Genomic DNA, 27,432 nt, shown 5'->3' with positions numbered 1-27,432 from the left:
TACATACTTAAGATTCCTGCAGGGTGGTAAATGGATGAAATCAATTTGTATCACCTGGAATGGTCCATCAGTCGGTGGAATGTGGGATGGTTCAGTAGGGATCGATTTCCCTATGTTCTTCCTCTAGCAGGTAAGACAGGACATTGCTATCTTTTCTGCTTGTGAAGAAAATACTGGTGCGCACCAGTATGCTCTCACCAACTTGCACATACCTTGTTTTCCCAGATGAGTCAGACCATGTGCTGCCTCAGCCAGACTGGGGTAATATGCCTTTGGGGCTACTGGTTTACCTTGTCTGTCCCTCCAGAGCACGGAGGACTCTTGCCCACATCCCTTGGACTTCCAAATTGACTTTTCCTGAATTGAACACAAATTTTGCATCTCAGTTAATTTCAGCATATCAATTGTTTGGAAAGACATAATTTTTTCAGTTGGAGAAAACATTTTTAACCCTGCTGCCCATTTTGCAGCTTCATTGGCTCTGTTGTTGCCCAGTGACACCGGATCATCCTTACATGTATGGACTTTACATTTAATTACTGCCACCGCTTTGGGAGGTTGGATTGCTTCTAAAAGATGTTTTATTTGTCGGGAATGTGCAACTGGTGTGCCTGCTGCTGTCATAAAATTTCTCAGACGCCATAGAGCCCCAAAATCGTGCACCACCCCGAACACGTACCTCAAGTCAGTGTAAATGTTAGCAGATTTGCCAGCTGCCAGATCACACACTCTAGTTAGTGCTATTAACTCTGCCACCTGGGCTGAGTGAGGAGGACCAAGAGGTTTAGCTTCTATGATGTCTGTGTCATTTACAACAACATAACCTGTACATAATTCACCTGTGTCTGTTTGTCTATGACAACTCCCATCCATGTAAAAAGTCACATCCACATTCTCTAAAGGTGTGTCGTGTATGTCAGGTCCAGCAGTAAAGGTATGATTCAGATATTCCATACAATCGTGCGTATCACTATGTCAGCTGAACTCACCTCCCGCCAGCAACTCGCCTACTTCCACCCTTTGTACATCATGTTGTACATATGGTAAATACGTTGCTGGATTCAGCGTGCTGCAACGTTTAACAGTGATGTTTGCGGGTGCAATTAGAGCTAGTTCCCATTTGGTAAACCTAGCTGAAGAGACGTGTCTGGTTTGAGCTGAGTTCAACAGAGCAGATACAGCATTTGGAGTTTAGACAATCATACCATGACCCAATACTACGTCCGCACTTTTAATCACAAATAAAGTGGTAGCTGCAACACTTCTCAAACAAGTGGGGAGTGATCTTGCCATGGTGTCCAATTGGGCACTGTAGTATGCTATGGGCCTACTGGCGTCACCATGTTTTTGTTATATGTAGACAGACAAACACCACAATTCCAGTGCTATAATCTGCAACAATACTTATATCCAGCTGTTTAATGGAAACTGCATCTTGCAGAAATTATCAGTTGCAGAAATGGTTATCCTTTTCTTGATGCAAATATGGAAGATGATAATCCCATTTAAAAAGAAAGAAAAGTGCATATAGTGCAATATCATTTAATCATATAAACATGACAAAAGTAAAAACAAATGAACACAAATGGTAACAATGATATTCAAACAAAAGCAGGTGTTAATATGAGCACCCAGATTTAGTGAAAATATCACAAGGAATCCCCAAACGGCTAGAGGGCAACAATTACCGGATCATGAAGTTTAGCTGGCGAAAGTATTTCCTGTGCATGTAACAATATCAACAGTTCAGCATGCAGGGCTGGAATTAAAATAGCGCCAGCATCCTTGGAAGATCCGCACCTCGTCGTCCTGTGGGGTCCGTGAAGAAAACAAATATCCAACGCATTTTGACCCGTAGCTTGGGTCTTTTTCAAGGTCAAAGTCAGATTGATTGGTCTCCGTCTTTTAAATACCCCATCCAATCTAACTGTACCGGACGCAGCTGGTCTCTAGACATAGAAAAACTACAAGTCCCATGACTCTCTGCTGCGTCCGGCCAATCTCCTATCTCAGAAACTGGGCACATGACTCCTTCAGTTTCCGCTCTGCCAGTATGTTGAAGTGACTCCTTTTTTCGTCGCGCGACGTCACTTCCGGTCGGTTTCCATGACAACCGGACGCGTCCATTGGAGCCGAAATCAAAGGCCCCGATGCATTCATTGTACAATGTAGGGCCAGTGGGTAAATAGTATTTTGGCATAAATAAAGTGCTTTGTGCCTGGCAATCTTTTTCTCTATAATGAGTCAAAAACAGCAATAAATATCACATATATAAACAACCAAATCTAAAACAATATAACGATAATAATACCTGATCTATTATAGTAAGAAAACATCAAAGTGCACAGTGCAATAACATTATGCTAAAAATAATCGGATTTGAAATAAGAAGGATGGAAGGTGAAATGAAAAGGAGGATCAAATCATTACAGAAACCATTTAATTTCGAAATCAAGGTTTAATCCTCCAGGTTTTAAAGTGCCCAATTCGTAAATCTTTTTCATTTCTGCCCTAGCCAATTGTTTAGACAGATCTCTTTGTCTCCAATTTCCTTTGACCCACATTAACCCTATGAATCTTTTTATGGCTGATGGCAAACAGTTATGATGTTGTTTAAAGTGACTGGACAAAGCATGTGTTTCTAGACCTTTCCTTATGTTTCGCAGATGTTCTCCTATTCGTATCTTCAAAGGTCTAGAAGTACATCCGATATAATATAAACCGCATTCACATTCAATGGCATATATAACATTGCTAGTATTGCAGGTTATAAATTCTTTAATTGGGTGTATTTTGCCATTAATGTCTACCTGTATAGTTTTCGCTACGCCATTACTTTTTATGTGTCGGCAAGCTAGGCATGTCCCACATCTATAAAAACCTTTAGACCTCACGGTCGACATCGTTTTCAATTTGGGTAATGTGCTGTTTACCAATGTGGAACTTAAAGAAGGTGCCTTTCTGTAAATGCATTTGGGTTTTATCGGTAATAAAGAACCGATAATCAGATACTTTTGAAGGATACTCCAGTGTTTTTTCAAAATTGTCTCAATGTTTCTATATTGACAGCAATACGAAGTAAAAAAAGCCCAATCTATTGGCTTATATTTGTCCGTTTGTATGTTTTCTGATTTTTTCACCAAAAGCTTTTCTCTAGGAACATCATCCAACTCCTTAATCACCCTTTCCAATAAATCTGGGTTGTAGCCACTGGCTAAAAATTTAGTCCGAAATTTCCCTAATTGTATTTTGTAGTTCTCATCCTTACTACAATTACGTTTGAGACGTCTAAACTGACTTCCTGAGATGTTACTTAACCAATTTTGATGGTGGCAGCTATCCATCTGGATATAGATTTGGGAGTCAGTGGGCTTAATAAAATTTTTTGTATTGAAAACTCCTCCTTCAATAAATAAGGTTATGTCTAAAAAATTCACTGTGCTTTCGCTAGATGTAAACATAAATTCAATATTTAAAAGATTATCATTCAAATATCATTCATAGGGTTAATGTGGATCAAAGAAATTGGAGACAAAGAGATCTGTCTAAACAATTGGCTAGGGCAAAAATGAAAAAGATTTACGAATTGGGCACTTTAAAACCTGGAGGATTAAACCTTGATTTCGAAATTAAATGGTTTCTGTAATGATTTGATCCTCCTTTTCATTTCACCTTCCATCCTTCTTATTTCAAATCCGATTATTTTTAGTATAATGTTATTGCACTGTGCACTTTGATGTTTTCTTACTATAATAGATCAGGTATTATTATCGTTATATTGTTTTAGATTTGGTTGTTTATATATGTGATATTTATTGCTGTTTTTGACTCATTATAGAGAAAAAGATTGCCAGGCACAAAGCACTTTATTTATGCCAAAATACTATTTACCCACTGGCCCTACATTGTACAACGAATGCATCGGGGCCTTTGATTTCGGCTCCAATGGACGCGTCCGGTTGTAATGGAAACCGACCGGAAGTGACGTCGCGCGACAAAAAAATGAATCGCTTCAACATACTGGCAGAGCGGAAACTGAAGGAGTCATGTGCCCAGTTTCAGAGGTAGGAGATTGGCCGGACGCAGCAGAGAGTCATGGGACTTGTAGTTTTTCTATGTCTAGAGACCAGCTGCGTCTGGTACAGTTAGATTGGATGGGGTATTTAAAAGACGGAGACCAATCAATCTGACTTTGACCTTGAAAAGGACGCTGGCACTATTTTCATTCCAGCCCTGCATGCTGAACTGTTGACATTGTTACACGCACAGGAAATACTTTCGCCAGCTAAACTTCATGATCTGGTAATTGTTGCCCTCTAGCCGTTTGGGGATTCCTTGTGATATTTTCACTAAATCTGGGTGCTCATATTAACACCTGCTTTTGATTGAATATCATTGTTACCATTTGTGTTCATTTGTTTTTACTTATGTCATGTTTATATGATTAAATGATATTGCACTATATGCACTTTTCTTTCTTTGTATATGGGATTATCATCTTCCATATTTGCATCAAGAAAAGGATAACCATTTCTCCAACTGATGATTTCTGCAAGATGCAGTTTCCATTAAACAGCTGGATATAAGTATTGTTGCAGATTATAGCGCTGGAATTGTCGTGTTTGTCTGTCTACATATAAAAAAAATTTGAGGGTGAAGGGCACCTCTTTTGAACATTAAACTGCACCAGCTGCTATTTGTTTTTGCGCACTTGTTTCCTTCTCCTTTATATATTTCTCACCATGTTTTTGTGTAAGGACACCTGCAGCACAACCATCGGCTTCTGTACAATACAAATCAAAAGGTTTTTCATAATCAGGTATTCCCAATGCAGGAGCTTTTGTCAGACTATCCTTAAGATTAAGAAAAGCCTGCTCTGTTTCCTCTGTGTGTATGACATGATCAGGCTTTGAGGAAGAGACTAATTCCTGTAAAGGCAAGGCCAAAATAGAAAAACCAGGGATCCACATTCTACAGTATCCACACATTCCCAAGAAGGTACGAATTTGCTGTTGATTCTGTGGCAGTGTCATGTTCTGTATGGCCTGGATTCTATCATTTGTAAGATGTCGTAACCCCTGGGTTAGGCAGTGTCCCAAATATTTTACTCTGGATTGGCACGGCTGTAGTTTGTCCTTAGCCACCTTGTGTCCTGTATGCGAGAGATGAAGCAACAAAAGTTTAGTATCATTCAAACATGACATAAATGAGTCAGAACATAGCAACAAATCGTCCACATATTGAATTAGAACAGATCCATTGGCAGGTTGAAAAGATTGTAAACAGTCGTGCAATGCCTGGGAGAAGATACTGGGGCTGTCTATGAAACCTTGGGGTAACCGTGTCCATGTGTATTGTACACCTCTGTATGTAAATGCGAATAGATACAGACAGTCAGGGTGGAGAGGCACAGAGAAGAAAGCAGAACAGAGGTCAATGACAGTGAAATGGGTTGCATTTGGTGGGATCTGCATCAGGATGACAGCTGGAATTGGCTCTCTACTACCTTATTAACACCTCTAAGGTCTTATACCAGCCTATAACCCCTCCCACCACTCTTCTTCACTGGGAAGATGGGACTGTTGGCTACACTAGCTGTACGAACTAAAATTCCCTGTTGCAATAATCACTCATTTATTGGAAAAACCCCTAAATGTACCTCCTGTTTTAGTGGGTACTGGGGAATTTTTGGAGATTGCCTACCGCTTTTTAAATTTACCATTACAGGGCTTACGTTTTCCATTAATCCAGTGTCCTGTCCATCCTTTGTCCAAAGAGAATCTGGAATTTGGGACAACATTTCATCTACCTGAGATGGATTTTCATTTAAACTTGTAGAGTGATACATTATCCTTTGGGGAGTGTCCAACATATCCTGCACCTCCTGTGCTACTCTCTCTGGGATATCTAAAAATACACCATCAGGAGTGCAATATATAACACATCCCATCTTACATAACAAGTCTCTACCCAGCAGGTTAGTAGGAGTCGCAGCAGCCAGAAGGAAAGAATGTCTGGTATGCATTGGCCAATAGTAACCTCTGTGGACTTTGTTAAAGGATAATGTTCCACTTTACCTGTTACACCCATTGTTGGTACTGTCTCGTTGGTCACCTGTAAATTAACGGGAGATTTTATCACTGACCTGGTCGCCCCTGTGTCTACAAGAAAAGGATATTCAGTACCAGCTACATCAACCATCATGACCGGTTCTTCCCTAGTTCTTGCCGTTAACCTGACTATCTGTAGACTACAGGTATGACCTGACCCCTAGCGTTGGCTACCATTCTCCAATAAAGCATTTACGGCCACAATTGGAGCTGGTGCCTGCTGGACATTTGCTGGTCTCTGTGCATATCCCTTATGGGGATGTCCAGGTCTTCCCTGATTTGGGGTTCCTACTCTTTTTACTGTACAGTTTCTACTTAAGTATCCTGTTTGTTTACAATTAAAACATGTTCGTGGATCGGGTGAAGACACGTGTTGTTGTGAGGTTTGAGCAGAGGGTAAAGGTGGTGGATATGGGTAAGGATAGGGACGGTAAGGGTATTGGGGGGATATTAGTTTTGTGAGTAGTATGGGACCTGTGGTTGTATAGGGTTTGTGGAATAGAGCTGTGTTTGTTGTTGTGTGGGGTTAGTGAGGGCATATAACTGTTCAGGTGTAAGTGTGTGTGCAGATGCGAGTGTGTCTGTTGGCTGTGATGTTACCATCATTCCCTCCAGAGCTTGTATACTGACAGCCATTAATTTTTCGTTCTGGGTCTCTCTCTTCTTTGAGATGTTTTTATCATGTTCTATGGCAGATTCTATGAGGGTATCTATTGTGACTCCCCTCCAGCCAGGTTGTGAGGTCTGAACCCGAGTCTTTAAATTCTCTTTCAGACCATCCATGAGTACCGTGACTATCATTCCCCTGTGGTGAGTGCTATCTTTAATATCTTCTAACCCAGTGTACTGGGTGATAGCCTGCAGAGCCCGGTCACAATAATCTTCTGCAGATTCACTCACCTTTTGCTTAATGGTGAAAATTTGGTTCCAGTTAACCACTACCGGAAAATATATACCCAATTGAGTTACAAGCGGGAAATGTTACCTTGGTTTACTTGGTCTGTTAAGGGAACAGCACCATCCAATACACAATCCATGATAAATTTTGTCACGTTGGTATTGCGTGGTAGACAGGTCCTTAACACCACATGCCAATCTTTATTAGTTGGCTCATGAGAACTACCCAAATTTCTCAAAAATCTTTGACATTTGGCTAGTTCCTTTTTGGGATCGGGGAAATCATTTATGATGAAATTTAGTTCTGCTCTTGTCCAAGGACAATGCATTACTACTTCCCTCGTGGGAACTACACCGTTCGCACCTGCATTTCCATTTGGAACGGTTATTGTCCGAATGGGATGCAGACCGGCAGTGCTGCTACCTTTGACCTTGTTACCTGGCTGGGGGTTTAATCTGTTGCTGCTACGTATGGTATTAACAACTTCCTCTATGGGTGCAGAGGGTGTTAGCACTTCCCTTACTGTTACTGATGGAGATGATGGCACCACTCGTGATTGTTGTGATGCAGCATCTATCATCTGTACAGCATGGAAAATGGCAGACATTACAATAGGCTCATCAACCACATCATGAACATTTTCTTTATAGTTGCTTAAGAGAGGGAACAAATTGCTTGTTACATTTTTATGGGTATTTTTGGTTACTGTATTTGCACCTCCATCCACATAAGGTGGGGGTGGTGAGCGTGAACTGCTGGCAATACCCTCCACAATGATACCTTGCTGCACGTGAGCGCCATTTTGCGGATCGCCCGTATTGCAATTTAGCATCACGGATGTATTCTCTGGCAATGCGCTCACAACGCTAGTTTGCGTAGCTTGCACATTTTTAAGCCACGCATCCCCTTCATGCTGCCACAACTTTAAACATTCATAATATTTTACCTTTTTCTCTCGGGAGCGCATCAGACTGATGTGATCCTGGACATTATCTAGTACATTTTTATCAAAACTACCAATTCTGGGAAACTGTCTAACACTCTTCATCATCATTTTAAACCATACATCACAATACCTTATCGAATAAGTACCATACTTAGTATGCATAATACGATGGGCTGATCCAAGTGGTGCTTCCATTAGCAGCACATCATTGTCTAACATCTCTATTGTTTGCATGGCCCCATTCTGAGACAACTCCTGTGCTTTTCAATAAAGATTTAAACTGGTGAAAGACAATCAAGATGCTTTCACTTACCTGTGGATAATTTAAACGGCAGCACCTACACACCTGGATAAGATTTGAAAAAGGCAACTTCCACACCCGGATAAGATTTAGTAAGGGAACTTCCACACCTATGGAAGTTTAAGTAGGCTACTTCCACGCACCTCTCTACAACAAAGACAACATGTACACCTGCTACTGTGTATAGAATGGTAAGCTGCTTACCGAGCGACTAGCACTTAGCCCTTAAAGGTCATACGCTAACTCTAAGTGTAGGGAACAAGTTACCCCTACCAACAAATACTCACTGTTAGATACTTTTTCCTGTGCAGAAAAATACATGTTAACCCAAATATTGATAACAATTGGAAAATGTAAACCTCAACGGCTTTATTTAAACACGTGGCAGCACAACCGGAAGTACGTATATGCTATTGTGCGACCAGTCACATACACAATAATGCGACTACCACACAACCATATGACAACTTTTTAGCTGCGTACACAAAAGTGCATCTTTACTGTGCACAAAACTGTGACTCAGCCACGTGCTCAATACTGCGGCACCCCTTTAAACGTAAGGTTCTATCAACAAAGGAAAACAAACTTTTTCCTCTCTTGTCCCTGGATTCTAGTCAGCATCCTTGGCTCACACGAAAATGGATAGCGATCTTTCAGCACAAAGCGGTTGCAGGTAAACCCTGCATGTGGCCACTCCACCCTTTGCTGAGATATCGATAACCATATGTGCCATGAGAGTAGGTAAGTGACTTCACTATGAGCCCCCAACTAAGGATACTGCCTTTGAACCTCTATATACCCCTTCCTATACCTTCTAATATCCTTCCTATAAACCTCTAAGAATGACGCTAATTTGCGTACGCAGTCATCCAGTAAATAAAGTCTCCAGACCTAGAACATGTGGTTCCAAAGCATAAAGTATTATTCAAGTAAAAGTACAGCAGTTACACGCTATGATCCTCATATAATCTTAGCGCAAAGAGATTATACAGACCCAAGTACAATTATACATATGTAGCGCTCTCTGGTCCAGATGCTAGGCATCAGCAAGAAACCCCTCGTCAATCAGCATTCAGCACAAAGACTAGGAACCCAGGGTAAGAGCACACATATTTATACCCCCCAGAAATAAACAACACAATAGAGAAGTTTGTTGCTAATACCATTGGTCCTAAAGGAGAGGGCATATGTTACAAGGCATTTAACCAGTTGATTCAAATAGACACAATCCAGCCTCTAACAACTGGGGGTCTTTGGTTTCCTGCCTCATGCAACATCCTGACAGTTGTTCATATAATGTACATTTTGTTGCTTGAAGTCTCTGCGGTCCATAAGTTGAGAATGCATGATGCAATCTCCACACCGATGGTACCAGAATACTGTTGAAAGAGTACGCATCAGTACAATACCAATCATGGCTTACTTATCATGTATAAAACCTTAGTTACCAAATAATCTTTATTTCACAGAATGAACAAACTTAAATCTTATACTTTAAAGCTTATTAAACCTTTTATGTGAATATGTAAAGTGTAAGTATGTGGGGTGTGATGTAAAGGTGCTAGTTAACTTGGGGCAGATGCGTGCGCATGAAGCTAATAAACAGCGTTTTCATACAGGATCTTATGCATTCGCTAATATGCGATTAGTTAACAGCGCAATTGTGCATATTAATGTGTGTATGAGAAATGGATCACTTAAACTAAGTGAACACCTAGCAGTGTGGAATGCTGAGCCTTATAGTTCCATATGCCCCCCTCTCTCAGCAGCCCCCACCCTTCCCAGGCTCAAAAGTACAGTCCTTTGTTCTCCCAGGTTCTTGTGTAAATGCAAATTAGCACAGCTACAAGACCCAAACCTCAGATACAGATACCTTGGCTTTGAAGGTATTTTATTGTAGGAAGCCTGCTAATGTAAGGTGCTACAAACGACCCTCTTGCTGTATTCGAGCAGGGCCACCTGGAGTGAGAGCAGACGTTATGTCCAGGAAGCTTGTCTACACAGGCTAGTTGTCATGTGGCCATTTGCTCTGTTTAGCTAATGCAATCCAATTTTGACATACTGTACAGCCATTTCTGAAATATATCCTTTAGGGGAATTATAATAATATACACTTTATCCAGAGCACCCAAACTACGTAAAGTCATGAAATGGGCTTTTGATGAATCGCCGTAAGTTATGGCGATGGTCACAGATGCAATCACATGATGCTAATAGTAATACCACCACATGTACTAAAGTGTGAGTTTATCTAAAATGGCGCTTAGGCGGCCATTCGCAAAATGGCGTCTTGAGATCTCATTTCCAAGATGGCGTCTTGCGGTCAGTCGCAAGATGGTGTCACTGTGATTCAATTTTAAACTGATCTTGTCGCAGCCAATAATCCAGATTCAACAGAGGAGAGAGTGATGGAGAGGAGATGGTGGCCAGAGAGTGGGGAGGGAGAGACAGAGAAGTCAGAGAGAGCACAAAGATGGGAGTAGACAAAGTCAAGGGGTTGGCCAAATCAGTGCTTTGGGGAGGAGGTCCATTGCAAGAGGCCAAAAGAGGAGGAAAGGGCAAAAGTTTGGTGGGTGCTGTGTGTCAGTTAGGATGTCAGTGAGGATGTTAAAGTTTCTTAGGATGATGGAGGTCTAGGTTAGAGGAGAGGTAGTGAGGAAGCCAGGCAGCAAAATAATAGAGGAATTGGTAAGTGGGGCCAGGGGGTGGTAGATGACTGGAACACAGAGATGGATGGGGTAGAAAAGTTAGAAAGTGTAGACTTCAAAGGTAGAGAAACAGAGAGAGGGTTCAGGGAGATGATTCAAAAGGTACAGTTGGGGAAAAGGAGGATGTCCATCCCACCACCTGGGTGGTTATTATATCTGACATAATGGGTGGAAAGACCCTTATAGGAGAGAGCAGTGGGGGAATCAATGTCAGTGGAGGAGAGCCAGGTTTCAGTGATGACAAGAAGGTTAAAGGAGTTTGTGCGGAAGAGGTCATGGAGAGCAGACCATTTGTTGTGGATAGATCTTGAATTTCAGAGGGCACAGGAGAATGGGAAGGAGGGAGGAAAGGGAGGCAGATATGGATGAGATTGGCTGGGCTGCTGGTTTGAGTGGCTGGGCTGGGTATGGGGCAATGATAAGGGCAAGGGGGTGTCAGTGCTGAAAGCCAGAAAGAATTTTAAGAGAGTTGGAGAAGAACAGGGCAAGGATAGCAGGTAGTTTGTTTTGAAAGGAACTGGAATTCCATAGCGCGTCAGAGTAAGTAAAGGAGGGATGGACAGGTGAGATAAGGATGAGATTTGCTGAATTGCTGGTTTGTGGGGGTAGGCTACATATAGGGCGACTATAAGGGCAAGGGGAAACATTGGTATGAGACGGGGGCCAGAATGCATGGTGGTTGACTAGAGGAGTAGAGCACATAGGCTGTAATGCAGTGGTCAATAAAGATAAGGCAGTAAATAATGTACAGTATAAACATTGAAAACAGTATGCACACACAGATTGCAATGTTGTTGGTAGTGGTCAATAAAAATAAGGCAATAAACAATGGTAAACTGGTTAAACAGTAACATAAGGTCTTTGAATAATGGTATGTATGGTAATATGTAATGATCAGTACATGAAAAACTACAAAAGATACAAGAACAGCGCTGTGGGTAAGAGAATATATTGAGAAGCTGCAAATGTGTCCCAATAAAAAACACAATTTATTACATACTGTATACACAGTAAAAAACATGCATTTGTAACATGCTAAAATAAATTGTATCAAATAAAGAATGTATTACAGTTTTACTTGTGGTGATATATCCACCAGAAATTAAATTGGATTAATGTGTATAAATAACTTGTATGTCCCAAACATACACCAAAAGGTTAATGAAAGCAACTGAATGAATGTTCATATGTCTTGCTCAGTAGAGAACTTCACGCAACCATGTCCAGCTGTGAAATTCAGTGACTTAATTGCAGTCCAATTGTAAGCTAAATTGTTCACGCAATATATCCGCTTATAAAAAGCATGTCCTGTAATAAGATATCCATACATTGAATTGAGATAAATTCAAACCGAATATAAAGAATGCAAATCTCCGCTCTGTATTTGGACAGCACTGCCGTTAATGTCTGTTAGTTATGAATAGCCACGAGTGTGATCTGGCTGTCACTACCAAATGCATAAGGCTACTAAGATTAAAAACCTCATCTCCACTGCCAAGACCAGTAAATGTTTGTCAGTAGATGGAGACATTGGCTTTGGCCCTCCCAGAAAAAGGGGATGACATGCCACCATTTTCGGGAGTACTGCCTAGCGTTGCCCCCTCTTCTCTTCCAAACAGTCACAGCCTGTTAATCAGAGCATGTGCAGTCCCCCCAATATCGAACATGTACGCAAACTATCATGTTTGCATACATCTCTGAATTAAACCCAGGGTGCTGAGAACATGCAGAAGTCCACGTTTTAAGGCTCGAGAGTTTACCAGTAGAGGTCAAGGGAATTAGCAAGGTGGCTCCTGGTGCATGGAGAGTGGGAGAGTTTTCCAGCAGACAATGCCGGGGTGTATTAGGTCAAGTCCACAGGCAAGGGTGATGGTGGTGCGCCGAGATGGAGACGGTGGTGATTCAAGACAGCGATTCAGGACCTGCATTGATAAGTATAAAAGCAGGTCCCCTCTTTCAAATTATGAAGCCTCTTAGTACTTCTTGCATGATAATCACCTGTAATCACTAGACAGCATTACCCTATGCTACAGAAAACATATGTTTTCCAAATACTAGGCCTGATTTAGCTTGGATCGCTAGTCTGCGAACGCACGCACCTGGTCAATATGTCCTACGCATGCATATGCACTGCATTACGCGTGCGCGAACCGGCCACTGCGATTGCAAAAGCGAACGCAGCAGATACGCAGAGCCATTGAGAAATGATTGACAGGAAGTGCCGTTTGGGGGTGCAGAGAGGGGCTGATCAAAAGATCACAGGCGTGCATATGCGTTTGAAAGCCGTTACAGGGGGATGCGTAATTAAGCCCCTGCGACGGCATACGTACCCAAAGGTCTAGATGGCGACAGGATGTTTCACAGTTTCTGAGTCAGGTCAAGCTCAACCACAACTGTGCATATGGGTCTGATGTTACTTGATTTCACCGATATTTTCGCTGACTTGCAGATGTATGTAGAGGGAGATGGGCAGTTTTATAAGCTGGTGGGCGTCTAGGTATAGTGCTGCGATCGCATTCATTTGTATAATTTTGCAGAGGTCGGGTGCGTGCATATGCAATCTTGCGATCCGTGCTGAATTAAGCCCATTGTCTACAGGGAACTACAGTATACACCCTGTTACCCCATCCCCTAGATATATGGGAGCCTATAGATTTGACATTGCACTGCCTTAAAATTTAAAAAATATATATTTTTTAGATACATTTTATTTGACATGTAAAAAGTTATTATATTCTGAAAATTCTAAATCCTAAAAGGAATAAGAGGAAATTTGGGTGGGTACTGCTCAAAACAATAAGTGACAGTAGGAATCTGATGAGTGCAAATATGGAATAATGGACTCATCACAGGTATAAGAAAACTCTCAGCAGCAAAGAGGTTAAGGATTTGTAATGACAATTGTCATGGTAGAACAACTAATACAGTAACTTTTTGCTAGCCATACTATATATAATAATATGAGGTTATCATTGCAAATATTCAAACAAGTATTACTTTAATTCAGTGATGGAGAAACTTAGGCCCAGGGGTCGTATAAGGCCCTCGGAATCATTTGTTTTCTGCTATCCTCATCTGGGAAGCAGGGTGCCTAGAATGCCACCCTGCAGCCACAATCTATGCAGCAGTTTCACCTGGAGCATTCTTAGGATGCTTCAAATGGTCATACTGCTGCCCTTACAGCTCCCCGGAGCATCCTCAGGATGCTCCGGGCATTGCTATAATCACCGGCTATTGTGCCCCCATCCCCTGTGTGACATCACTAGGCCCAAAAATAATGTTATATATATCAAAATGGCCCTTGGAAGATAAATGGTTCCCCACCCCTGCCTTAATTCATTGTATAATGACTTCAATCATGGTCACCATAAATCCCTATGTAAATGTTTGTGACTCAAATGGAAATATAGCAGGAACAAATTATAAGTGGCAACTATAATTATAGGGTTCCAGACTATAGATAGACAGTAATTAGGTAGACAATGTCTAGATAGACACCAGATGTTAGACAGTCAATAGTTAGACAGGGACAAAAGGTTGACAGGGACAAAAGTCAGACAAACATTAAGCTGGGCATCAACTATACAATTTCTGTCAGATATCTGTCCAATCTGGCTGGTTGGAATGAAAACCTGGTAATGTATGGGAGAAAATGACAGTCGTTCCGATGCGACGAAATCGGGCAAATTGTGCAAAATATAATCTAGTGTGTACACACCTTAACTTACCGGCACATACAGCAGAGGAGACTGAGTGCACTGACAGAGTGATCGACTGTCAGACAAAGATGAGTACTTCATTCACAGGGGGCCCATCTGCACCACTGATGTAGGAAGTGGCCTAAGGTGCTCTGTGTGAGACTGCAGCGCCTGTCAGCAGTGAGTAGCATTAACACACACTGCACTTATACAGCATACAGGACCTGATTCAGCAGTGCACACAAGTGCACTGCTGATCGGCGACTAACAATTATCGGGAATCTGCACATGCGCAGGACCCACTCTGTGAGTGTGCAGATAGGGTCCTGCGTAGTCTTGGATGAAAGGCAGAGGCATTTAAGGTGCGGTGTGGGGGCAGTGTCGGACAGTGTTCCCGGAAATGGGGGCGTGTCTGCCCCATTTTCCGGGAGTGGCCAGCCCAGGATCTGCATTGATCAATGCATTATCCTGGGCTCGCACACCGGCAAACCTGAGTAAGCCTGGCACCCTCCACCATCACGACCATCGACCACCAATGGTCGCAATGGTGACCCCAGCCTGCGATCTCTGTCACAATGCTGGGATTGCAAATGCAGCATGGGGTGTCATTCATCAACAGAGTACGTATGGCCCCCGATTATTATATCATCTCGCTGTGAGGAATACTTAAGTATCCAACTCGCAATGGGGGAAAATTGACACTGGAGCTATTCATCATTACTCCGGTGCAGGGACAGCTGCTCTGAAAAGCAGCTGTCCCCTCGGTTTGTATCGCAGCTACAGAAATAGCTGCGTTACTAACCTCATCCCCATCACCCCGGATACGCATTAGGTCATGCATGCGCACAGCAGCCAGGGAAGTAGTGAGGAGGTGGCGGAAGGATCCACTCAGATCCCTATTCGTATCCCTGGAACTCCTTCCCATAGGAAGGATCGGGGATCCGAGAACAAGTGCCATCTGAAGATGGTGCTCGTTCTCGGAAGCAAACTCTGAAAAACTTCACTTTTTGGAGTTTGATGAGTATCAGGTGGTCCTATCGTACCCCTGATGATGAATGGCCCAGTAACTAATATATGCGGAAACTGATGTTTCCGCATGGTTACCGGGCCATTTAGTGTTGATGAATAGGCCCCATAGACTGATAGCAGTATCTAATATGAGCAGGCATATGTACTTTTAGGGAATCACATCAGAGTAATTAACTGCCCCATCAGAACATTAAACCTCTGCCTTTCTGCTACTGTATATAGCATCCAGTTTAAGATGATCTATATATGTAACTGTTTTGTTGTTTCCTGCTGATGCTCCAACAGTGGCGGATTGTGCCGCCAGGATAGCGGGAGAGTTCCCGCTGGGCCGGTCCCATTCTCCCCTATTCAGGGCTGGCTCACCCTGCAGCTGACTGATTCATAAAGCAGCAGGGCTGGCTGCAAAGCTTCCTGGATTTGCGTTCAGCTGTAGAACGCAAACAGGAAGCTCCCAACAGTCGCCAGCTCCGTCAGCGTTGGAGGGATGTCCTCATTAGCATTAATATCTATTATTACCTTACCACTTCGTGTCTACAGTACATTGCTGCAAGCCTGGCTCTGCATATGAACGGTGCCTCATGGGAGTTGTAGTGTTCTGTCCAATTCCTGGAGTGCTAGTCTGTGACTTGGAAACTGCATTCCCCAGCATGCTCCGGGATACAACAGCTTGCAAAGCTAGCACATGCTGTAACAGGAAGTGTCAGGGATCACCGAGCAGAGCTGCCGATCTCACTACACACGGACACGATCTGGTTTGCACAGCCCTTTATTTGTAAGCCTTCTGCTCAGGACCATTGATTACAATACACTTAACTCAGCTCTGTCCTTTTCTTCTACAGCTATCAGGCTCTGCTTCACACTATCCTACTCTGCTACACAACTATCCTTCTCTGCTATACAACTATCCTTCTCTGCTATATCTATCACGCTCTGTTACACACTATCCTCTCTTCTACATCTATCACTCTCTGTTACACACTATCCTCCTCTGATAGGAGTATTGCACTTGCAAGACAGGCAGTGCGTTGGTGCCTGTCATAACAAGCAGAGTGGCCCATGAAGGATCTGTCATCATGAGAGGAGAGCAGGCTGAGACAGACCTGACAGCGCAGGATGAGGATGTCCTTGGGGATCATCTCTCAAGTGATGTGAGTGATACTGGGTACTGCTCTTGTCCCCACAACCAGTAGCGGCTCCAGGCACGGGCAAGCCGGTCTGTCACCTTGAGCGCTACTGTTTCCGGAGGGCGCAGAAAATGCCCACCCTCCCCCCTGGCACTATAGGACATATGTAAGCTCAGGGGAAGGGAGCGGAGGAGGGAATGGAGAGCAACACAGGATGGCGCTGGGTGCAGCACAGCCTTGTGCCGGCCCTGCCCACAACCCAGGGTCAGGCAGAATTTCCAAGCTGCTGTGGAGGTGCCAGCATTGGCAAATCAGAGTGTGCTGGGACTTGTAATGCCCCGGCATCTGGAGGTACCCCTGCCTTCTCTGAAGTGATGCAGGGGGGTGAATAGTGAGAGCCCCCTCCTGGCAGAGTGAGAGGACAGGCCAGGGGAACCTGTTCTGTATGTCCCTGTCACATAGTCTCATTATTATACAATACCCCTGTGTGCCTCTAACCCTCTACCCATGTGTACCTATGACCACCCCACACCCATGTGTGCCTCTGACCCCTCGATTCATAACACCCACCCCACACAGCCCAAACTTTGACAATTTTTTTTAAAACAAATTGGTTTACTCACCAATTGAAGCCCCATCCCCGCTGTAGCTCCACCCACATTATCCACAGCTTCGCCCTTCCCCTTTGACAGACCACCCATTAGGGCTGCTTCCATAAATTTCCCGGGCTAGTTTTCCGACCCAATCCGCCCCTGTGCTCCAATATTATATAACAGGATCCAGAGTTTACAACATTATAAAAGGAAACTTGTATTTGTCTGAACTCTATAAAGAGCAGAGAGGAGCAAGTGTTTCAGGACAAACATCTCTTATTAACATTGGTAACTTTTTGGACAGTAAATCAACAGAGAGAGATACAGATATTAAACCTTTTAAATGATTACTTCACCAGGAGTCAGTGATATTATAAATCCTCACACTCTTAATGGATATTTGTCAAATACTCTGAGAACAAAGGAAATTTCAGCCTAATGGAACAAGTAACGTTTGTTTGCTAGGACAGAAGTCTATGGACTTTATATATGTGTATGTGTCCAAGGTGGTATGTTTAACTTATTCAGTTAAAATACTGTATCACATATACAACTCTGTCAAATATAAAGCCTGTTTATATGCAGATATATTGTTATACACTATACTTTTATTTGTGTAAAATATAAGAACTCTTTAAACCGCATTTGAGTGAGTCACTTATCTTGAGGAGAAGCGGATAACTCTAGGATATTTGAAAGAAGAACAGGTTTACAGACTGTACTTTATACACTGTAATGTCCTGTGTCACGTGATGTTATTTGTACAGCTCCCTAGTAAAAAATAGACATTAGTTACTGTATAATGTTTTAGTGAGTTTTCCCAAGTAGGCCAAGACTGACTACCAATACTTGGGTGGAGGCACTGATAGAAAAAGGTACAACACATAACGAGAGGTTAATGGTAGGTAAATATTAGGCATTAAGGTAGTTAGGGGTCTATTTACTAAGCTTTGTTAGGAGATAAAGTGATTGGAGGTAAGGTACCAGCCAATCATCTTTCTGTCATTTTTCAAACACAGCCTGTGAGATGGCAGTTAGGAGCTGATTGGCTGTTACCTTATCTCCATTCACTTTATCTCCTAACAAAGCTTAGTAAATAGACCCCCTAGTAACCTGGTGTCCCTTTAGTGGTAAAAGTGGGGTTACACATTTTTCAGACATTCATCTTGTGTTGGATGAGTGCTCTATTTAGGTGCTGATTCTGAGTGGGAGGCAAAGTGAACGTGTTTGTGTGATATTACGAAGGTCAGATATACTACCTTATAATAAAGTGAGTTTCCATAAACTAATGTGATGATCTGTGTGGTTTCAAGTGGGAAGCCGCTCCACCCAGTGTTTTCTGTCCACAACCACAACCGTCATCATAAACATCTGCACTTGCACCTGCTCCTGCTTTACACACCCACGGCACTCCCATGACACTCCCACATGACAGAACTGTTCCATAAAATTGCTGTGTCATGGCCTAGAACCTGCACCAAAAAGTGAGACACAGCAAAGATCCTTTCATCTCAGCAATGGATGGAGATAAGCAGAAACACATAACTTTGCTTCTGTGCAGGCTCTGTATACTAAAACTCACTGTTTGTGTGTGAGGAGAGAATCAGTCAATTATGAAGTCATCTGAAAATTCTGCCCCATGTCATAGCAACAGAACAAGGTGTCCCTAGCAACATAAGTCACATCAATGTATATAATTATGCCAACAAATCATAACTTGTAGAGAATCAAAATAACAGCTCCTAATAAACAGAACAAAAGACTGTGGAGTCTATTTACTAAGCAGTGTTAGGAGACAGGAGACAGAGTGAAAAGTGACAAGAAACTTATAAGGTGCCAGTCAATCAGCTCCCAACTGTCATCTCACAGGCTGTGTTTGAAAAATGACAGTTGGGAGCTGATTGGCTGGCACCTTATCACTTTGTTCTTCAGGAGGATTGCCACCTAGCAACAGCTGGTGGGTGGATGAGCAAGCCTCCCGAACACTGCTGGGACAAGGTAAAGTGAAAACATTTCACTTACTTAGCTTGTCCCTACACAGGAGGGCGGGGCCATGAGCTGCTCTCTGACCTAATGGTCATGTGACCACCTCAGCCCGCCCTCAGGCAGATTGTTCTACAGTGCAGACATGGAAGGAAGCTGGGTCTGTTTCTCTGACAATACTTACAGCTGTCCTCCCTTGTCTTGCCATAATGTGACCGGAGAGCCACTAAGCAGTGCTGGCAGTGACTATTTATCATTTACACTCTTATTTATATATTCAGGTGAGCGTAATGTTTGTTTTTCCACCTCAGAATCTGAGGTAAAGTCACTGCAAACAGTAACCTATCTCTTCTGTTCAAGAGATAGAAATAAAGTGGCCTATTCCTGCTGGCAGTGATTCTCAATTAAGCTGTTAATTATGATGAAAAAATATATTTTTCTGTCAAGTGGAATAACATTTTTTTTCCTACAGTACATCAGAGTGTGAGGTACAAATCACTGCCAGAGACACCTCTCCCTCCAGAGATTACTCAGGGATGCTGGCTCAGACAGAAATGTATCAGCCCCTGAAATTGCCAAAAGTGGCAAAACATGAGGTGCAAAATTGAATATGGAGGAAAATTCACACAGGGATGCCTGGTCAGGCACAAATGGATCCATCGCTGAAATTGCCCCATGGCGGCAAAACATGAGGTGAAAATGTGAATGTGGAGATAAATTCACACAGGGATGCCTGGTCAGGCACAAATGGATCCTTCCCTGAAATTGCCCCATGGTGGCAAAACATGACTTGCAAAAGTGAATGTGGATGAAAATTCATACAGGGATGCCTGGTCAGGCACAAATGGATCCTTCCCTGAAATTGCCCAGAGGTGGCAAAGCACCAGACACATTTCTCCTGCCCAAGTACCTCTGCCCTTCTAAGCTTTTGCCCTTCTACTCCACGGGATGTTTCTGAGCTCTGCCCAAAGCTGGCACAGTACCTCTGCCCAAAGCTGGCACCATTAGGACACCCATTTAAGACAAAAGGGGTCCCAACCCAATGTTTCACTATTAAACTCTCCTGAGTATGTATGTCCACCATGTCCCTCTTCAGTGGACTGCTAGCCTGTACAGGAGCTGTAGGCTGCCCTCTAGTTGCTGTGGGAATGTGCATCCCAGCATGCACTGCCTCAGTTTTGCTATCAGGGCATGCTAAGACAGTTATTTCCCACTCCAGCTGCAGAGCAACCCTAGTCAAAAATGGTAAATGGGGTTTAAAGAGTTATACAGGGCTGCCAGGTGCACCCGCACTATTTGTCCTGAATTTGACTCATCTTTATGTTTAGGTTCCAAAGCGACCCAATGCACCAAATGTTAAGACAAATTCAGTTAAAAAATTACTGGTGCTGCTGGTCCCTTGCATTCTTTTCAAAACGATTGATTCTGCCATACCTGGGAAGCTAAGCAGTGTGAGCCCTGCAGTGCTCTGGATGGTAGACCAGGAGTTGTAGGCTTTTTCTGCATAATAGAGTTTCTAGTAGCTTTTAAGTATATCTTACTCAAGGCAATAAGTATAGCCATCCCCATTATTGGTGCTAGGCTAGCAGGTTGACCAGAGCTGGACTAATGAGTTTAGCCCCAAGGCCACTTGTCATGCTCATTCTGGTAAATGCTGAACTCTTGGCCAGATTTCATAGGTGAGGTCAGAGGTGACATTCAAGGCCCACAGGTCATGTTCAGACAGGCGGCTCCTAAAAATACTTTCAAGCAATCAGAGTATCCTCATTTACTCTTCTAAGATAAGCTCAAGGAGTAGCAGCCCCTTGCTAGACAAAGTCTTGTCTATAGCTTAGCAGCTACTCATCTAAGCAGTATATCTTAGCGGTAGGGCCTCCAAAGTCTGCACGATTCATTTCCCATAGGGGTGAAATGTGTCATTCTGTGAGAACTAGAACTAAATGTGAAGGCACTGTATACATATATTAAAAAAGTTGGTTTCAAAAGGACTAACATATATCCCCTTTTTATTTTGGCCACTAATTGGTTTTGCCTCAAATTATACCTATAGGAGGTTTTCCATTTGGTCTCAGTCTACCGCAACCATTGGAATCTTTGCCAATCTCTAATAAAGAGACCGCCTGCTTCAGTGGACTATAATGGTGGTTGGACTCTCAAAAGCACCTTACACCTGCACACGTTTAATGAAAGCAGAGGTTCCATACTATGTTAGTGTCACCTTCGTCTATTATGCAGTGGACTCCTTTTAGATGGGGTCATACTAATCAGTCATCAAGGTCTAACTCTGTCTACCCTGGCCCCGCTCGGATTATCCATAAATGAGATACATTCTTTTATTACTCCACCCATAGGAAATATCCCTTCTTTTTCTCTGGTGTTTCTTCCAGAAAAGTGGCCAGAATTAAGTTCAATGATAGTTCAAAGTCAGAATATACATTTAAAGGACTTAGACAAAGCTATTAGAAGAATGAGGGCCTTACACCTAAGGCTTTTCCATTTTCTCTTACACTGTAAACAATTACAAAACCTATTGAGATTTGCATTTCTAACAGTTGGAGAGTATTCACTCAGAACCAGGCAGTGAAAGGCAAGTGGTACACAATGGAGCAGTAGGCTTATATCAATCTGCTCAAGTTAATGCCAGCCATTTTAGTCCTTAGAGCTTTAAATCCCAGTCACCTACAGGAATTTGCAGTTTAAATTTGTCTGGATAACAACTGTGGTATCTTACCTGAACAGGATGGCACAATCTTGTACTCTGTCACAAAAGCCCTAGGGATTAGGAAATGGGCCATTCAAAGGCTATTCACCTAACAACAATTGCATTCTGGGAAACTAATGAAACTAATGAACTGGACAATTCTCCAACGATATCATTTAATTTTGGGCAATGTTGCCTTAAATATTCCAAACAATAGTTCAAACCTTCAGGGGTTCCTTGAATAGATCATTTTGCAACTCTGTTCTGAAGCTCAGGTTCCCACCTTTGTTTCCAGAGTGTGGAAACAGGGATCATTCAAGGAGGATGTATTGTCTTGAACATGGTCAGACCTTCTCCTATATGTTCTCCCACCACCTGCTTTTTACTGGAGATACTGCACAAAATGAGAGCAGACCAGGTATCCCATTTAATACTAGTTTATCCTCTCTGGCAATCCAGGGTATTGTTTCCTCTAATCAATTAGTTGTGCAAAGGGCCCAAAAATCTTCTGTAACTTGTCCAGGGTTCTTCAGATCTCCTGGACAAGTTGCCACCATGCATATTGAGAATTACATGAATGGGTTACTAACAAGACACAAGATTGTCATCTTCTACAGTAGACCTTATCATTGCCTCACTGAGGCCATTCAAAGACCAGATATTCTACCATGGTTAGAAAATTTAATTTATAGCAAAGTAGTGCTAATACAGCTAGAAAAGCTTCTCACCTTCCAGGACTTCTGGCAGGAAAAATATGATGCAGGCCTTGCATCAGCCACCATCTGCTATTATGGTTCAGCTCTTGCCTTTTTATCACCAAGGCTAACTGAAGACATTTTACTTACTCAGAGGAGTTCTTTCCTACCCAGTGATTTTAATCCACAGTGATCTAGTATTTTGAATATTGAATATAGAACCTGTTCTAACCCTCTAAACTGCCTTAGACACAAGTTCAGAGAGTGTGCTTTTATAGATATCATTTGCTTTATTACTAGAATTAGCCTTAGAGGCCAGGTGTGCTGGGCTAATCTTAAATTATTTTACCAATCCAAAAAACCCTCCTTTACAAATCATATATATATCCAATTATTTGGTAACTTATCTCATAATTGAAACTTACTGCTCCACTAAAAGGTAAAGCTTCAAGGTTATGTTTCTCTTGCAAATTAACCCCTTTAAGGGACACTTACATCTGGGGAGCTGCCACCTGTAGTGCAGCATCAAAACTTGTGTTCCTACATTCTATAATGCATGCCATTCATTGATCCTCTGAGCATACATTTGCCAAGCATTATTGGAGACCACCTGCTTTTCCAAGCAACCATCATGTATGTGGTAGTCTGCCCACAAGCTGTTGCTAGGTGGCAATCCTCCCGACGAACAAACAGTAGTTTGCAGGAATCTATGACCTGCAAACTTTGTTTGTTCTAGGGAATAGGATTGCCACCTAGCAACAGCACCCACCCTACCCACCCTATACCTTGCTAGAGCTGTTGGTTGCTCCGTGCAAAGTTGCTCCAGGAGATTTATACCTTTATTATTTTCTCTTGCAACCCAACTAATTTCCAAACAATACAATAACCAACTAGTCAAAAAGGCAAAAGATAAAGTACAACAAGAAGCAAGAACACCTTTACTCAAGTACAAAAACAAGATTGATTTTAGAAATCAGGACATGAATGTAAATTTTATAACACAATTCACTCAACAGGCCAAACATGTCAAACACATTTTGAATAAACATTGGCATATTTTGCTAGAAGACCATATTCTATCCTTCCCCCTAAACCAACAGTGACATTCTGCAAAGCCCCAGACATAAAAAAAAGAAATTGGTATCCCACCAAAAACTATGAAACAGACTACTTTACTGGCATCAGCTACAGATCAAAATTCTTTTTTGTTACTAGGTGATATTATGGAAGTGGTGGGTTTTGTGCTTTTGTGACCCGTTGTTTGACATGCTTTACAGCATCCACAGTGATAGAAGTCATTTTGATCTGTAGCTGATGCCAGTAAAGTAGTCTGTTTCATAGTTTTTGGTGGGATACCAATTTCTTTTTTTATGTCTGGGGCTTTGCAGAATGTCACTGTTGGTTTAGGGGGAAGGATAGAATAGGGTCTTCTAGCAAAATACGCCAATGTTTATTCAAAATGTGTTTGACATTTTTGGCCTGTTGAGTGAATTGTGTTATAAAATTTACATTCATGTCCTGATTTCTAAAATCAGTCTTGTTTTTGTACTTGAGTAAAGGTGTTCTTGCTTCTTGTTGTACGTTATCTTTAGCCTTTTTGACTAGTTGGTTATTGTATTGTTTGGAAATTAGTTGGGTTGCAAGGGTTTGTCCTTGTGTTAAATAGTCGGAGGTCTTAGAGCAGTTGCGCCTCGGTCTTTTGAACTGTCCTGCTGGTATGTTCTGTAGCCATTTTGGGAAAGGTCCACTTGATGCCAGAATGAAACTATTCACATCTACTAGCTTATGGAATGTCTTGGTTTCTATCTTCCCTTCTTCAATAAAAATTTCTAGATCTAAAAATTCAACTTGTGTTTTACTGTATTTGGATGTGAATGTCAAGTTATAAGGATTGTTGTTTACATGGTTCTAGAATGCGTTGAGAGATGCTTCATCTCCATCCCAAATGCATAGTACATCATCGATGAAACATACCCAGAGGACGAGATTTGCACCAAGTTCGCTATGGAACCAGATGTAATTGTTTTCCCATGTGCTCATAAAGAGATTTGCGTAACTTGGTGCAAATCTCGTCCCCATTGATGTCCCTGTGGTCTGCCTGTAATGTGTGTCATTAAACCATGTGTAGTTATGGCTTAGAATGAAGTTAATGCCATCTCCAATAAAGTTGATTTGTAAGTCCTGTAAATCAGACCATTTGGAACAACAATGCTAGATAAATGACAACAAGACCTAATCAAAGGTTACCTGTCCCTATAAATACAAGCAGGAACCAGCACATATGCTAACACACCCCCAGAGGAAGGCCTAAAGGTCCGAAACGCGTTGGGTCCCACACTCAATCTCCTGCATGATATTGAAATTTCCCTGAATTCCAAATCACGTGACTGCTACCTGCCCCTAGAGCGTGCTCTACCCGGAAGAACATAGGAGCCAGATGATCAGTGCTGCAACGCAGAGGAGACTGTTCCACTCAGGATGAGAGAAGGAGAGGAAGGCACAACAATAACATGGCTCACCCCCCACCGGCAACACCGCAAAACCTGCTGTACCATCCATGGAGCTACACTCCAGGTTGATGCTAAGCGGACCACCAGGACCAGGTTTGCTGCTTGTTGTGTCCCTGGAGAGAAACCCAGTGAACTCCAAACAGCCTGAAACAGAGAGTCCAACATACAGGTACCACCGCACTTGTGTTACCCCACACAGTGCGATCATCCTCTACATACCCATCGCTTCACTTGTTGAAGAAGTGACTGAAAAGGATCAACTCAGGTTGGGACGCCACCTGTTGACTTCCTCTACTATATCAGCATAACCACGTTATCAGTTTTACTTATCCTGTGCATTGGGATTCACCTTCCATATTACTGTACCCATATTTTAGTTACCTCCATTGTGACTTTGACAAGCAACAGTTTAACCTAATGTATTTTGTTGTGGTTTTTACTACATTAAATGCTGTGTACTTTCACTATCTCTAGTCCATAGTGTGTATGACACATCACTACGTCACATGGTATTACGCCCACTGTGTTGTACATATTACTCAAGAATCATCAGTCATATACTCCTTAAAATACAGTAGACAACACCAGTACAGCACCAGGGGGAGCACATTAGATTATTATTGTTTATTGTATTTAACCCCAGAGGGATTGGCACCCTCATATCTAAGTGCTGCATACCCCGTCAGATATAATCCAGTGCGCAGGAATACAGAATCTCTTATTGTAAAAAAGTGCTTAATTTTAGGCAATAGGGGCATATTGTAAGTGCAGTGGGCCCACCAATTCCAGCTCTGCATGAGTCCCATATTGCCAATAAGCAGCCATTACTGCACTATAAAGCCTCACATCACAAATTACTGCATTGCAAAATAACAAATGTACCTCAACACAGATTCTCTCACATGCCCATTAATTGGTATGTAGTCAGCATCCCGGCAACCACAAAGCCAGTGGTCAGAATCCCAGCAACAGAATCCTGACAGCAGTCAGAGTACTGTCTCCACAATCCGAATGGCTGTGATAATGAATGTGAGTATTGGAGTTATGGGAAGGATTGGGGTTAGGATTAGGGTGTGGGAGCAGAGAGTAAGGGTTGGGTTCCAGGTGGAAGACAGTTAGGATTTAGCTGCTGAAGGGAAAGGTTAAAGTTAAGCTGTGGGAGGGGTGGATTAGGGTTAGGAGTGGGGTTAGAATACCTATCTGCATGCATCAGGATTTCCCCACCAGGATTCTGACTGCCAGCTTTATAAACACTGGGATTAAGTACCCAACCCCATTGTCATGCTCAAGCTATGCTGACCCTCTGCCGAGGTTATGGAAGACATAGACCCAGGTTGGGAAAGGAACAGGAGGTGAGAGGCCTGGATAAATTACTTCCTCATCCAATAGTACCGGATGTTGGATAGACCTGACCAAAGGCGCAGAGTCTAATTTACTGGGAGGTGTACACCAGTGACCCCTCCAAGCGGGATGTGGCCTTAAGCTAAATTAAACCCAGAATGCTGAGGACATGTAGAAGTCCACATTTTAAGGCTCAAGAGTTTACCAGTAGAGGTCCAGGGAGTCAGCAAGGTGGCTCCTGGTGCATGGAGGGTGGGAGAGTTTTCCAGCAGACAATGCCGGGGTGTAGTAGGTCAAGTCCACAGGCAAGGGTGATGGTGGTGCGCCGAGATGGAGATGGAGCTGACTCGAGAAAGCGATTCAGGACCTGCATTCATAAGTATGAAAGCAGGTCCCCTCTTTGAAATTATGAAGCCTCTTAGTACTTCTTGCATGATAATCACCTGTAATCACTAGATAGCATTACCCTATGCTACAGAAAACATATGCTTTCCAAATACTAGGCTTTATTTAGCTTGGATTGCTAATCTGCAGATGCATGCACCTGGTCAATATGTCCTGCGCATGCGTATGCACTGCATTGCGTATGCGCGAACCAGCCGCTGTGATTGCAAAAGCGAATGCAACAGATACGCAGAGCCATTGAGAAATGATTGATAGAAACTGCCATTTGCAGAGAGAGGGTGGTCAAAAGAACGCAGGCGTGCCTATGCATTTGAAAGCCGTTACAGGGGGGTGCATAATTAAGCCCCTGCGATGGCATACACAGCCAAAGGTCTAGATGGTGACAGGATG

This window comes from Taudactylus pleione, unplaced genomic scaffold (genome assembly GCF_031769625.1).
Source record: "Taudactylus pleione unplaced genomic scaffold, aTauple2 ptg000064l, whole genome shotgun sequence".
Classification (NCBI taxonomy): Eukaryota; Metazoa; Chordata; class Amphibia; order Anura; family Myobatrachidae; genus Taudactylus; species Taudactylus pleione.
Note: the sequence above shows the minus strand (reverse complement) of the source record.